Raw genomic sequence first — 12,937 nt, 5'->3', positions numbered from 1 at the left:
TTTTTAAATTATCTTAACCTATAGCCTTTGGACTAATCTAAAAAAGAAACCTTATCAGTATTTCTTTACCTATCAGTTCGGAAACAATGTCCTGCTCCTTTCTCATTGATCAGTTCAGGAAAGACTCTTCCCTTGAAGTAAGTAAGGGAGTGACTAGAAAAGGCCTTTGCTTGATTCACCAAACAGGAATAGGTGCATTTCCTATGCTCTAAGGAGATCTCTTGAGTTCACCTTTGGCCAGCTGGAAGGGAACACCTGTGAATGGAGTGGTCAAAGAGGAATTAAATTGTTTTAGAAAAATGATTCCCCATGGGTTTGCCAAATGTTAAGTGATTATTTTTCAGCCTAATGAAACAAAATTAACTGTTGCTTAAATCTGGCTCCTTGCTGAATCTTGACTATAAAATATTTCTTATTCACAAATCTTACAAATTGATTTTAAAATGACTTGTGTTAGAAAAATATCTGAGGGTATGAGGAGGCTGTATCAGCTTAGACATTTTCTCTAAACATAAATGCTTAAATTAGAATAATTATAAACTTTTTAAATGGTTCTGGCAGTTTTGTGACTACAACACTGAGTACAGTATTATATAGTTGTTGCTTTTCTTTGACACCTTTCACAGCCAAAATCCTATAAAGAGTAGTCTATACTTGTTGCTTTAATTGACTTACCTCCTACTCACTTTCAACCTGTCGGATTCTGGCTTTACAGGAATCACTTGACAGAAACTGCTCTCTTCATGGTTATAAATGATCTCAACTGCTAAGTGCTTTTCTCAACTCTAATTCTCCTGAATTTCTTTTGACTTCTCCCTCCTCCTTAGGCTCAGGTGTGCCCTGAACAGAGTAGGTCCTTCTGATGTCTGGACCTCTGGAACACAAAGTCTTAGGATGTTGATTTGTTCAAATTATAACCTGAGGTCTACTTGAATGCGCAGTGAAGAATTGACTTTCTGTGGGCTTGAATAGATACCTCCTATCATGAAAGAGTGGCGCAAACATGGCCAGAGCACATATAACACCTGGGGGATGGAGACACACAATATATGGTTGTTTTCTAGAGCAGCTGCCTATGTTCTACTTCCTCATTCACGTTTGCTGCTAGGATTGTATGGAATCAACACAGGTCAGCAGAAGAAGGGGAGCCCATCCATCATCCTCCAAAATTCCTAATCTTCCGGTTAATGAGCATCAGACTGGAACAGAGAACAAATGTGCAGCAAACAGTTAAAAACATAATTGGCTGCCCAAATGGTGCCTAAGAGCCTTAAGCAGTAATCTGAGTGTCTCCCCTCTGAGACTAGCCTCAATTTATCCTGTATATGTCTCATTTGCACATCAATGTATTTGCATGTTATCTCTCCCATTAGGCTGTGGGTCCCTTGAGAGCAGATAAAGTTTGTTCTTTGCCATTCCTTGTATCCGCAACATTTAGCACAGTGCCTGACACATTGTAGGCACTTAATAAATGCTAGTTGAATGATTGATTTACAGGTGAGGTAGAGTGCTGAGGCAAAGTGTTAGGAATTATATGTGTCTGTTGGAGAGGCAAGAGCAGAGAACCTCAAGGTAAGCAGGTGTGGGATAAGTACTTATTGGTAGGATGTGTTCCTCTTGGGGATTGAAAGGACCCACATGGTGTCTACTGGGGTAGGTCCTGCTCCCAGCTAGAGGTCTAAAGATTTTGAGGAGGAATAAAAAGGCTAAAGGGCAAGTACTGAAATATAGCTGTGATCTCTTCAATAAAGATGTTGCTTCCAACATTGCAGATCATGACCCTTTCAAGTCTGTCCATCCTGGGTGACTTTTGTCCTTGCCCTCTCATAATTTCATCATCTGGGCCCACTCATGTGCTGGAGGCCTTGACCAGCTTCTCCTGACATCACAAGGATACCAATGGATTGTTCTAGCTCTCCAACTGTCATTATTTGCCCTTTCCACGTGACCAGATTATCTTCTCTTCCTATTATACATTTCTCTCATGATACCTTTCATTTAGGTTCTTCAAAGTTACTTCTTGGTTACCATACCAAAGGAATTAAAGAAAATCACATAACTATGCTGATTGTATATACAACAAATTTATGCCATATAGTCTCAACTGGACCCTCCATGCAGCCAAATGATCATTCTGCTCTTCTCTAAATCTCTTTAACAATTTGCTATCCTGATCTCCATAACAGTTATTCCAAATGTTCTTGTCTCCTCTCAAAACTTCCATAGCACCCTTCTCCTCCAATCTACTTTCTGAAGACCTTGATTCATATTTCATCGAAAAAATGAAGCTATTCCCCAAGAGCCCTCTTTCTTCTCCCTTCTACCACACTGCACTCAAATCATTCAGACATTTTGCCCCATTATCTCTTCTTTCACCCCATCTCAAAAGAAGGTGTGGCCTCTCTCTTTGATAAGGTTGATCACTATACTATCTTCTCCACTAGACTGACCACACTATAAACCCTATTCTCTGATATTCAATCTCTTTCTATCTGCCAGGTCCTTCCCTCCTGAGTTCAAACAAACCCATGTCTCCCCAATCCTTGAGAAACCTTTACTTTATCTAATCATCTCAACTAGTAACAGATGATGAGCTGAATAGTCAGGCAAAAGATATCAACACATGTTAATAAAACGATTTTAAGGATTTGTTCCTAAATATTAGAGATCAAAATTAGTTATTTTCCAATTTAAAAAACTAGCATTGGATTGAGTTTGATGCTTCTAATGACAATATCCTCATATTTCATGTATCTGTTTAAAGAGCAGCTCTCAAGTGCAGTTTTACAATTCCTCACTCATTTTTAGTGCTTTCACAGTGAGCAAAAATGTTAAGGATTTAGATACATTTCTAACCAAAGTTCGAACAAAATCAAAATTTTTAGCAGGGCCATGATTTAAACTTACTCAAAGTGTGAGAATATTTTTAAAAGCAATTACTTTTTTAAAAAGTTTCAAAAACCTTTTTTTCCCAATCAATCAACAAGAATTTATTAATCTAATAATCCCCAGCGTCTATTTTGTAGAGGGGTATCCTCACCCATTGCGGGTCTTCATGGTAATCACTCCTCATTTCCTCTGCCACCATGTGTAAAATTTGTACATGTATATCTGTCTAAGATCTCCTTAGGTATACAGTTCTGACCCTTTGTTTTCCCCAGAACAATTTCCCCATAATGAATCATCTAAATCATCATATTAACTGTAGAGTACAGGTCTCAAAGACAAAATATTAAACTAGTTGGAATATCATAGGGACAGAGAGAAGTTCCATAGTCCTGTTTAATTTAAGAAGTTGGGTTATTTTATTACTTCTCACTTCTACTCCCCTCCACTCACCCACCTTTTTCTGTCTCCAACTCATTCTTAGCCCCTTCTCTCTCTTTCTTTTATCTGAAGGGGGAAATGTTTCTTTCTAACTAGCTCTCAGGCAAAGTTCCCAGATAAAAGCCAAAATTATTCTTCTTAGTAGCACTGTAATGTTGAAGGTCAGGCTCTTGTATGGTGGAGATAGCAGAATGGAACTGTGGTAAATCTTGAATAGGTTGTTCCAGATCACAGAATAATATAGAGGAATGATCTTGGAGTCAACAAGGATAAAAGCTGAAGTTGAACAATGAATGAGTCAAATGCAGGTAAGAAAGTACAAGCTGGCCAAGTCGGCAGCCAATTTCCCCACCATATGGAATTTGCATTCCCTCTATGACAGTTTTACTCTGCTCAGAGAAGGGGCTTCCTGGCACCTTTTAACAAGCTCATTGACTTTATTTTCCCTTGTTCTTAAAGAGATCTTCAATTGTAACTGCATAAGGCCCCTGACAGCTGAAACTAGATATTCTGTTATTTCTGGTTTCCATGATCTTAAATTTGTCTACAGTAATCTTTCTAGAAGTATAACTTCCCCAAGCTTCTCTATTCCAGATTCATTCTTCTAACTCAGCTCTTTGTTCAGTTCTCTCACTCTCTTTTTAACCTCTTTTAAATGCACCTCTTTTTTTCCATTTTTTTCATACTACCAAATGTAACTCCAAGCTAAAAGCTTATTTGCATAAGGCTCTCTTCATTGGTGATTGATCATTCAATGTTCTGCACATGCATGAGAGGCAAAGTGGTCAAGAAACCAGGAAAAGAGAGCTCTTAGTCTTCTGGCTCCCAACTTATTGAGAGAGGACACAAAAATAAGTATTTGCAGGAATCTACTTTTATATGCATAAACTAGTTTGAATAAGAAGAAAAAGGACTTAATGGGAAGATTTTTTTTTAATCTACTGTTTGTTAGGTTGGCACTAAAGGAATTTATTTCTCTACATATGTATACATGATTTGTACATGTATATACACACATACATATCAGTGGGTTTTGGTTATATAGCAGTGGATTTTGGTTACCCATTGTTCTCAGTCTGATTATCAGATTTAATTGTCTCAACACTGTAAGGTGGGGGGTTTGAATATTTTTACCTCCGTTTTATAAAGGGTGAAATTGAGGCTCTAAGAGGTAAAATTATTTGTCCAAATTCCCACAGTCAGGAAGTGTCAGAATTATAATTTAAGACTTCAGTTATTTCTTCTCCATTATCATAACATATGATTCATTTCCCCACCCCATGCCTAAGAACTTGATATTATATGGTAGTAAGACAAAGGAATATATATGGCTTGAATTAGTTCTTTTTTATTTCCATATAGATCTCATTGTCCTGAGAGTTCCTCAGTTGTCATCACTTACTGGGAAGAAGCAATCCAATCACACTGATTTGTGACTGGATTATAATAAGAATTTAAGGTGAGAACTCCTTATGCCATCAATCAACAATCATTTATCTTATAAGCATCTGCTCAGTGGGAGGCACTGATCTAATAAGTTTAGAGACACAAAAACATAAATAAAAAGAGTTCCTGCTCTGAAGAAGCTTATATTCTATAGACAAGTCTAGTAGCTGTATCTTAAGAGGATGTCTAGGACATAGAGAAGTCAAATGACTAGCTGACTGCTAGAGTTAGAGGGGAGATTTAAATGCAAGTCTTCCTGACTTCATGCCCAACACCGTTATGCCATGCTGGGGATGACAATATCTATCTTCAAGTCCATTCATTGGTTGGTATTTGCTAGAGGATCTGGAGGGTTTTTTTAAAGTTTTTTAGGTAAAAATAATTGAAAACTAGGGAAAATTATCTTTGGGTTTCCTTTATTCATGTTGTCCCTTCACTGGTTATGACAAATAATTGAAAGTTGACCTTATTTCCCCTTCTTTCACCTGACATCAGCTTGCATTGATATGAAAACATAGAAGTATATAGGTAAGGTTGTTCTAAGTAACTAGTAGTTGGACAAGGAAGAAAAAGGTGTTGACTTTTCATGAAATAAAAATATTTTCACTTATGCTTCAGTAGGAAAAAAAAAAGAAAAGGCAATCAGCCCTATATGAAGTCCTCAGCAAATTTGGAAAGACACACTACTCAGATCTATTCTTTGTTCCATGGAGCTTTTGGCTATTTTACACATTCCATATTTAGTGAATATTTCATTTTCTTCAGAAGTTAAATACTATGGCATGCTTTTATAGAAAACATTAAAGGAGAGAGAAGAAACACTGAAGTTAATTATATTAAGAAGAATACAAGAGATTTATATAGTAACTCTAACTTAACCACTGAGTTGTTTCTCATCTATAAAATGGGAATATAATAGCATCTACCTCCCAAGGTGGTTGTGAGGATGAGATATTTGTAAAGCACTTTGCAAATCTTAAAGAAGCTATAAATGCTAGTGGTAGTGGTAGAAGTAGTAGTAGTAGTAGTAGTAGTGGTGGCGGTGGTGGTGGTAGTAGTAGTAGTAAGAAGCCCAGATATTCTATTTCCTTCCACAAGAAAAATTATGGAACTAATTCCATTTGGTATGACTTATCATCAGTCAGTGCAGCCAGGTGGCACAGTAGATAGAGTGCTGGCACTGGAGTCAGGAAGATGAGTTCAAATCCTGTCTCAGACATTTAATAGCTGTGTGACCCTGGGCAAGCCACACCAGTATTGATCTAATAATGATTGCTATTATCATTTGGGTTTTTTGGGGAAATATTATTTTAAAAATTTTAAACATTCAGAAAATCCTAAAAAAATTATCATAAATATGGACATAATTTAAACTGAGAATTTTCAGAACCCAAAATGACAATAGTTTCTTTATTTGGAGAGTGGGCATGAAATAATGGAAATGGAATTAGATTAAAACTAGGAGGGAAACTTGTTTCTCTTCTGGCCTCAGATGCTTTGACACTGGACAAGTCACTTCATTTTTCTGAGCTTCACCTGTTAATGTGGGGGTTGAACTGGCTGACCTTTCAAGTCTCTTATAACTATGGTTCCATCTAAGACAAAGTGCTCTGTGGGATTTAGCTGGAATTCCATAAGAACAAAGTAAAAAAAAAAGCTGAGGAATGACGATTAGCTAAGCCAGCTGTTTTTAGATTTATTCTTCTGACCTTTTTTTTTATATTAACTACAAAACAAAAATAATCCATAGGAGATATTCATAGGGTACTCTTAAAAAGATTAAGAAAGTAAGGTCCCTGAGGGCAGGGAATGCTTTTGTTTTAAGTAGATGAGGTCATAACCACACTGGATCATTGAAAGGAAAAAGAGAGAATTCTCTCACAGAACTGAAATACCCAGTCGACAAACTGATTTTTTTTCATTTTGCAAGCAATTTATTGCAAGTAATACTAATTTACCTGTAATAGTAGTTGTTCTGAAGCAAAATACATATAGTGATGTTTCCCTTTGCCAACTCAACCTGAAGGTGGGGTAGAATGAAAAAAAGCATTAAACCCCTACTATGTATCAGACATTGTGTTGAGTGCTTTATAGATATTTTCTCATTTGGGACTTACAACAACCCAGGAAAGTAGGTACTATTATAATCCCCATTTTACAGTTGAGGAAACTGAGGCAGACAAATGTTAAGTAATCTCCCCAGGGTCACACAGCTAGTAAATATCTGGGACCAGATTTTTTAACTTGAGTCTTTCTGCTTCCAAGCTCGGTGCTCTATCCATTTCACCACCTTGCTGCCTAGAGGGAATATGTAGTGGATAGGACCCTGAACTTGAAGCAGGAGTTCAAATCCTATCTTAGACACTTTTATTTGCTGTGATCCTAGCAACAGTGTGCTGGTAAATATTTAAATAGCACTATGAACATAACATACAATTTTAGGTTTAGCCTGCATTATTGATATTTTCTCCATCACTTCCTGAAATCTAAACAATCAACAAAACAGTAAATAAAGCCCTCATTTGTAATATTTTCCAATTGCCATATTATAAATGCTCACACTAAAAACTGACAACTGCTTCTCTTGATTTAGTTCAAGCTGACTCCAGCATTCCCTATACCCTGAACAACTCACTTAAACTCACTATACCTTAGTTTCCCCATCTGTAAAATGAGGAGGTGCAACTTAAAGACTTTTAAGATGCCTGTTAGCTCTCATTCTGTGATCCTAAGATCATCATTTCCATTCCCTTTTCTCCTGTGTCTGGGGTGACAATGGGACAGGGCTCCAAGGACCGATCTAGCTTAGCAAGAAGCTCTGGCAGATTCTTCATGTCAAGGTACGCAATAGGTCAGTTCCAAGGAGATTAGCCAAAGCTTCAAGATAAAGCTCCCAGAATCTAAGCAGTAAGAGAGGGTCCAAAGTCTAGAGTCTGAGAGGTCTGATGCACAACATCCATAAGCTCTTATCTTACAGCAGAGGCCAGCAGTTTAATCTCTTCTTTTTCCTTCCCTATTCTTGACTCAAGTCCTACCAATGTTGTCGTAGTTAGAAAGTCAAACACAGAAGCTCAGAACTTATAAAAAAACTACCTAAAAAAAAACCTTGGAAAAAAATCAGAATCTATCCAACACATACTTAGACTGTATAATATCCTTAACAAGATCTCTTTGAAGAGGTGTGTTAATAAGGAATCTGCCACCTCCTGAGTCCATCTATCTTACCTTTGGAATGAGAACTGTCCCTCATATTTTACAGGAAAAACTGAAGTCATTTGCTATTAACACCTTCTTCTCTCCTCTTCCTGTTACTCAGGTGCCTTCTGCCACTCTCTCCTCCTTCACCTATCTCTCGTGATGAAGTGGCATTTCACCTTATCAAAGCCAGCCCCTCCATTTGTTCCAGTGATCCCATTCCATCCCATCTCCTCCAAGAGAGTGACCCCGTCTGTCATCCCTACTCTTTCACTTATTTTCATTTTCTCCCTTCCTATTTATTCAAGTATTTTCTGTTGCCTACAAACATGTCCATGTCTTCCTATTCTGAAAAAATCCTCATTTGACCCTTCCATCCCCTCTAACTGTAGTCCTACATTTCTTCCATCCTTTGTAGCCAAACTTCTTGAAAAAGCCATCTATAATAAATATGTATCTCAACTTTCTCTCCTCTCACTCTTTTCTTAATCCCTTAGAGCCTGGATTCTGACTTTATCATTCAACTGAAACTGCTCTCTCCAAAGCTATTAATGATCTCTTTGTTGCCAATTCCAATGACCTCCTCTCAATCCTCATTCTCCTTGACCTCTCTGCAGCTTTTGACACTGTGGATCACTCTCTCTTCCTTAATACTCACTTCTCTCTAGGTTTTTAGGACACCACTCTCTCCTGGCTTTCCTCCCACCTTTCTGAATGTTCCTCTATGTACTTTGCTGGATCCTTCTCCAGATCATACCTTTTAACCTCAGTTGTCCCTCAGGATTCTTTCCTGGGTCCTCTTCTCTTCTGTCTCTATACTACTCCATTTGGTGAACTCGTGAGCTCCACGGATCTAATTACTGCCTCAAATTTACCTTTCTTGCCCCAGTCTCTCTGCTGACCTTCAATCTTGCATCTCCAACTGCTTTTCAGATATCCTGTACTGCATGTCCACAGACATCTTAAATTCAATATATCCAAAACAAAATTCGTTTTCTTTCCCCCAAACCCTCCCTGCTCCTACATTCTGTATTACTATAGAGGGCAACACCATCCTCCCAATCCCTTAAGCTCAACAACCTAGGAGTTATACTGAATTCTTCATTCTCTTCCATCCCCCATATCCAAGCTGTCACCAAGGTCTACCAATTTTACCTTTTCAACATTCCCTGAATATGCCTCCTTCTCTCCTCTGGTACTGCCATTACTCTAATGCAGACCATCATCACGTCACACCTGGATTATTGAAATCACCTGCTTGTGGGTCTGTCTGCCTCAAATCACTCCCCACTCCAATCTAGTCTCCATTTAGTCACTAAAATGATTTTCCTAAAACACAGGTCTGACCATGTCACCTCCCTCTCTCTACTCAATAAACTCTATTGGTTTCCTATGACCTCTAGGAACAAACACAAAATGCTCTGCTTGGCATTCAGAACCCTTCATAACCTAGCCGCCTCCTAACTTTCCAGTCTTCTTATACCTTATTCTGTAACAGCTACTCTTCAAACCAGTGACGTTGGCCTTCTGGCTGTTCCATGAGCAAGATACTTCATTTCTCAGCTCCAGACATTCTTTCTGACTGTACCTCATGCCACCTCTTCTCCAACTGGCTTCCTTTAAGTTCCAATTAATGTCTCCCTTTTTACAGGAAGCCTTTCCCAACCCCTCTTAATTCTAGTACCTTCCCTGTCATTCCCTGTTTCTCCTGTACATAGCTTGGGTGCGTGTATTTGTTTGCATTTGTCTCCCCTAGTATATTGTAGGATCCCTGAGGGCAGGAGTTGTCTTTTGCTTTTTTTTTAACCCCAGGGCCTGTCACAGTGCCTGGCACATAGTAGGTACTTAATAAATACTGACTGATTTTGCACAACTCTTTATATTCAAGATTTTTTTTAATTTAAAAAAATTCTACGTTGAGTTAAAATTTGTCTCTCTGCAAGTCCTACCAACCAGTGAACCCTGGCCATACTTAAGATGACCCACCATGCTTAAGTAGAGCAATTAGAATTGATTCTCAGGTGGTGTCTCCTTCCTTGAAGGTTTTGATGTGGCATAGTGAATAGAATGTCAAGCCTCAAGGCAGGAAGACTCACCTTACTCAGTTCAAATACAGCCACTTACTAGCTGGGTCAATAGTGTCATTTATTGAGTTAAAATACAGTTACCTACTAGCTGGGTCAATACAGACACTAGCTGTGTGACCCTGGGCAAGTCACCTAACCCTGCTTTCCTCAGCATCTGTAAAATGAACTGAAGATGGAAATCGCAAACCCCTCCAGTATCTTTGCTAAGAAAAACCCTAAATGGGGTCACAAAGAGTCAGACACAACAGAAAATGTCTGAACAACACAAAAGAGTTGGACACACTGAAATGACTGAACAAACAAAAGCTAAAAGGATGAAGATGAAAAGGTAGAGTTTAGGCACCAAGCAGTTGCTGGAAGAGAATTATGGAGTCTAAGGGGACAGTGGACCTTCCCATCCCCCCTAGAATGATACCAGTCTATTGAACATATGTGCAGAGTACGGCTAGTTCAGTCTTGTCACTCTTGAATATTCTTCTCCATGGACCTGCTTAATCATATTTTAAGCTCTTCTGAGCTGGCCTCAGATTGCATCAGTCAAATTGTTAGAAAGAATGTGTTGCTGACTTTGGGTTCTTGAAGCAGAGTTCCAGGTTCTCAGAGCTGTGAAAAGATGGGTTTTGGATCATAATCTAGACAATCTTTCTGATTATTTATCTAAAATGAAAAGCAGGAAATGATTCATTTGATTTCTGCCAATGCTGGAGTGTTGCCACTTTTCACTCAGGAAGAGCTGGCTTCCTTTGGCAGTCCTCACTTGCAGGATGATGAATGAAGTTCTATGTTTAGTGTGAGCTAGAATTTTATAGGGTCTAAAAAAGCAATTTATATATGTCTTGAGGGGGTGAGTATTTTTTTTTCTTTTTTCAAGAGCTATTAGTCACAGAAGGGTCCTCAATAGATATCACACGAACAAAGCACTGTCCTGGAAGAGTAAAGCTGTGCCCCTATGCATTCTTTTTTTTAAAAAAGAGCCTCATTTGGATTTCTCCACACATTGTACACATTCTATATTCACCAAATATGATTTTATTGAATTCTGCTCTTTCCCTTGACATATAAGCATTTCAGGAACTCATGCCCCTCAAAGCCACATTGTGAACAGAGAGGAGCATTTAGCCTAACAAGACATTTTTCTAGTTCCAATAGTCAATGTTGGCATTCATGGTAGTAGAGACTGATTATCATCTACTATCCCAACACAGGTCAAGCAATCTTGCTTCCTAGCCAATCAGTCAACTGGGTCAAAGCTACCTCAAAGAACAGTGGCCATGGGCCAAACCAACCACTTACTCTAAGTGAAAAACTCTCTTAGCACTAAGAACTTACCAAAGCCTCATCCATACTGAAAGAAATTAGATTTCCTTTTTTTCATTTCTTTTTTTGGTAAATGTTGTATTAGTTGGGTAACAGTTTCTTCCACTCATCCAAGATTCAACAAACCCACATTTCCAGGTCCATTCTGATCACAGAATCTGAGTAGTCTAACTTCTCATTCAGTCCTGAAAAGCTGTGGATTCACATTTCTGGATCCAATGGAATGTTCCTCTTATTATTTTAATAATAATAATAATTAATAATAATATATTACAAACCTCAAAAAATCCTTGAGAATTCAACACATAAACTATCCTAGAAACAAAATTATCAAAGACTAAACTATCACCCATTATTACCCAGACCTATAAAATTTTTACAGCAATGTTTTTGTTTGGTTTTTTGGGTTTTGTTTTTGTTTTTGCTTAGGCAATCGGGGTTAAGTGACTTGCCCAAGGTCACACAGCTAGTAAGTGTTAAGTATCTGAGTCTGGATTTGAACTCAGGTCCTTCTGACTCCAAGGCCAGAGCTCTATTCACTGTGCCACCTAGCTGCCCCTTACAGCAATGTTTTTAATAGTGGTTGCTATACCAAATACTCATACCCTCTGAACTACATGGAGTGAAGAATACTCAAAATGCTGAGATTATTATCCCCATTGTCTTGCTTTAGCTCTGTTAGAACCAATCCAAGATGATTTCAAGAAGTCTACAGAAAAGGAACCTTTAATAACAAAAGGATGCATCCCTAATCTTTTATCAAGTAAAAAATAATTTCTATCTACCTATACAACAGATTATATAATACTGAACATTATTAAATTAATAGTAATAATAATCATCATTTATATAGCATTTTATTATTACAAAGAACTTTAATATACTTCATGTTGTTCCAGGACTGTTTTTATCTGAGCACCATTAAAACCTAAAGATGAGAAGAACTAAATGATAATAATGATGATGGTAATGATGATATTGATGATGATGGTGATGACATCAAGTCATTACTGAGAGGCAGTATTGAATAAAGGGAGCTAGGCAACATCATGAAGACAGGAAGACCCAGGTTCATTTGCTGTTTCTGGTATACACTGACATAGTCACTTAACCTCTCAAGGCTAGAGGCAACTCTGAGATTATCAGATGCAGCACAGGTTGTGATGCAGCAAAGGGAGCTTGCTCACCAGAAGTTCCCTATACCAATAAAATCACATCTCCAATACAAAAAAAAAAGAAAAACATATTAATTTGCATCTTACATAGTGCTTTCCTCTCAACAATACTGTGAGGTAGGTAATGTCAGTGTCTTTATGCCCATTGCACAGAAAGGGTTAGTAATTTGTTTTTTATTTTATTTTATTATTTTATTTTGATTTGTCAACAATCACTTCCATATGCTTTTGAGTTGAAAATTTTCCTTCCCCTTCCTCCCCACCACCCTCCCCAAGATGGCACAATCTGATATAGGCTTTACATTTACATTCCATTAAACATATTTTCACATTAGTGAAGTTGTAAGTAAAAATTAAAACCAATAGGAGGAACCATCAGAAAGATGAAAC

This window comes from Phascolarctos cinereus, unplaced genomic scaffold (genome assembly GCF_003287225.1).
Source record: "Phascolarctos cinereus isolate Bilbo 61053 unplaced genomic scaffold, phaCin_HiC Scaffold_9;HRSCAF=440, whole genome shotgun sequence".
Lineage (NCBI taxonomy): Eukaryota > Metazoa > Chordata > Mammalia > Diprotodontia > Phascolarctidae > Phascolarctos > Phascolarctos cinereus.
The sequence above is the reverse complement of the archived record's forward strand: the minus strand, read 5'-3'. Positions refer to the sequence as shown.